Source organism: Callospermophilus lateralis, chromosome 13 (genome assembly GCF_048772815.1).
Source record: "Callospermophilus lateralis isolate mCalLat2 chromosome 13, mCalLat2.hap1, whole genome shotgun sequence".
NCBI lineage: Eukaryota > Metazoa > Chordata > Mammalia > Rodentia > Sciuridae > Callospermophilus > Callospermophilus lateralis.
Window position 1 is genome coordinate 21,083,269 of NC_135317.1, and position 3,008 is coordinate 21,086,276.

The following is a 3,008-nucleotide window of genomic DNA, read 5'->3' on the forward strand; positions in this document are numbered from 1 at the left end:
GAAACAATTGAGTACAATTATTTGGAACTTCATAGTTTATAATTCTTTCATAGAGAACTTGGACCATACTAACAGTTAAAATAAAGTTGTTGCAGTACTGACTTCTCTGAGCTATATCAGATGGTGTCTTGCATTCTACATTGCCACATAATTAAAAATACCTTAAAAATTCTAATTTTCAGTTCGAATTTCATCTTAATAGCATAGTAAGATTATTTAGTCATTCCCTTAGTGTTGAACATTTCTGATGTTAACAGTTCTGCATAAATAGAGCAAATCTCACTGAATATATAACTGTATTATTTATTTAAAAAATGGTTCTAGAAAAGGAGTAACTTGCATGGATAATTTTAAGTTTATCATTACTTGTTGACAATCAGTTTGTGGCAATTCAGTACCAAGTTAGAGTGAATGATATTGTCCCCCAACAAAGAAGTCTAACAGAAATCAGGGATTTATTTAAAAAAAGAAGAAGAAAATGGATTGCAAATTTACTAGGCAAAAAAAAAAAAAAAAGAAAGAAAGAAAGAAAAAAATGACACCATAATGTTTTAAAAATTCAAACTTCTTTTCCCTACTGATGGTTGAGGAATTTGTTGGCTTGTTAGTCTGCTTTTCATTTACTATGAGTAACCCTTTGGCTGTTTTTTCTCTGGAAACAATTTGCTTATAATCCTTGTGGCATATAGTTCTCTAGTTTTTAAAATATATCTTAAGCAATTTTACAGTAATTTTTTTTCACTCTTCAAGCTTTTCATTTCAGGCAAGTGTCTGAAATCCCAGATGGCACATGAGCTTTACCTTGGCTGTGACCATAGAGGGTCAGCAGTGGCTATCGCGGGGTGAATGAGCTGCCATATATGTGGAAGGACACAAAATGACCACTTGTAAGCATTTGTGACTACAGGAGAAGGACAGTGGCTTTGTAATGCTGTTGTTGATCCTAGGTAGTCATCAAATATTTGCAGCTTGTTTTATAATTTCTTCCACTGATTAGCTACTTGGATGGTTAGCTAGATAGCAGTTAAATGTTCCTGTTTTTAAAAACCCAAATGATTATTTTTAATGTGTCAGGTTTCAACATTTACAATTTAATTCTTCTTCAATTTTTTTTTTTTTTTTTTTTTTTTTTAGTCCCTGGTGCTGGGAATTGAACCCAGGACCTCCTGCATGCCAGGCAAATGCTCTACCACTGAGCCACATCCCAAGTTCATTTTTGTGTGTGATATGGATTAAGGGTCTTAATTGACTTTTTTCCACCAAGTGTACAAATTTTTCTAAACCATTTATTGAATTAGTTGTTCTTTCCTTGTTATCCATTAAGTTTTTCGCTCCCAGCATTTGCTTCTGGGAAATGGACTCTTTTCCAATGAGTAAATGCTTTTCTCTTGGGCCAGTATCACAGAATGTTAATTCCTATAGATCTTGTTGGGCCAGCTCTCCTTCATTACTCATTCACTCACATTTTCCCTTTTCTTCTTTATTCTTCCTTGGAAACTTGTGTTTCCCTGTGAGTCACAAAGTCCTTTATGAGACTGTGATCCTGCCATTTGACAAGGAGTAGAAAGAATTCTGACAAAATGTCAGCAAGGACCTGGTTTAAAAAAAAAAAAAAAAGAAGAAGAAGAAGATGTTTCTGGGAAGAGGCTGCAATTCTGTTTCAGGGGGTGGACGTAGGCAGAAGCTGAGGTGGAGTGAAGTTTGTTGGAAATATTGCTCAATGGAACATTTTGCTTTCTTAATTCTGAGTTCCATTGGCTGTTGGCTCTCTCTTCCTTCATTTATCTTGCACATTTCCTGGCTACCATCTTAGAAAAGTATTTTCTGGGTGTCTTGTGAAGTTCCTCAAACTTTGTTTAATTACTTCTGGGTTGCCTCCTACTTCTAGTTTAGCACTGCCCATTAGATATTCTCTGATGATGAAATGTTCCACAATCTGTTCTCGCATATAGGTCCTTAAACTCATGTGGCTATTGAGCATTTGAAATACGTCTAATGCAAATGAACAACTGAATTTTACTTTAACTTCAGTTTTTTTTTTTTAAGTTTAAATTGAAACAGCCAAGCGTGACTAGAGGCTATCAAGTTAGTAAACATGGTGAGAATTTGATCTGTATCCCAACCACACTCCACAGTTCCTACAAAGAGCTACCATAGAACCCACCAGAGAGCTCAAGCAACTCAATCAAAATAGCAGAGCGAAGCCCTGAGGTCAGGGAGTGATTGGAATAAGTCTCATACTACCAGGAGTACAGGGTTGAATTAAAGAATAATGATTTTCTATGCATATGTAGGTCATTAATTTAAGAGGGAAGGATACAGACAGAGACCAACTGTGCCAGAATAACACACATGCCCACACAAACTCCATCATTAGCACTACCCACAGATGCCCTTACCCACTGTTTCCATTACCCTTTTCCATTTCTTCCCCCTGTCGATGAAATATAGCTTCTCCTCCAATCTCCTTAAGAAACAGACTTCATCGACCCAGTAGCTAAATCAGAAAGATTTGGATTGACCTCCCAGCAGGGTTTGACCTGCCAATCATTCCCTCCTTGAAATATTGTTTGAGAGTTAATGGGATCTGATGCCCTGTTTTCCTTCACACTATCCTCAGAGCATACTCTGTCCTTGTGGCTCCATTTTCCCCACACTTTCTTGATTTGTTCCCAACTGTTCCCAAATCTGCTTTTCCTGCCTGTTCCCTCTTTTGAAGTCAAGCTGAATGTTCAGCTGACACTCCTCACCTCCAGCAGGAAACCCCGAAACCAACACATCCCTCCAAGGACAGACTCCTCCCTTCATTGTGGCCCACCCACATGCAGCACCCTCTGTGTCTCATTGACTCCAAGCGAACACAGCTGGGTTTGCCATAGTCCTCTGTCTTCTCTGCACTCAAAGCTGGAGGCATCATGGGTCTCTGGTTGCTATGATGTGAATGTGTCCCCTCCAAAAGTCATGTGGAAACTTAATCCTCAAAGCAATGGCATTAAGAAGCAGAGCCT

At 38.1% G+C, this 3,008-nt stretch overlaps 1 non-coding gene across 1 annotated transcript; it reads right to left on the reverse strand.

The window, feature by feature from the left end:
• Positions 1–1,135: 1,135 nt before the first annotated feature.
• Positions 1,136–1,209, reverse strand: Trnaa-ggc (transfer RNA alanine (anticodon GGC)). Its single transcript has one exon. It is a non-coding gene; the product is annotated as a tRNA-Ala (tRNA).
• Between the last annotated feature and the right edge of the window lie 1,799 nt (positions 1,210–3,008).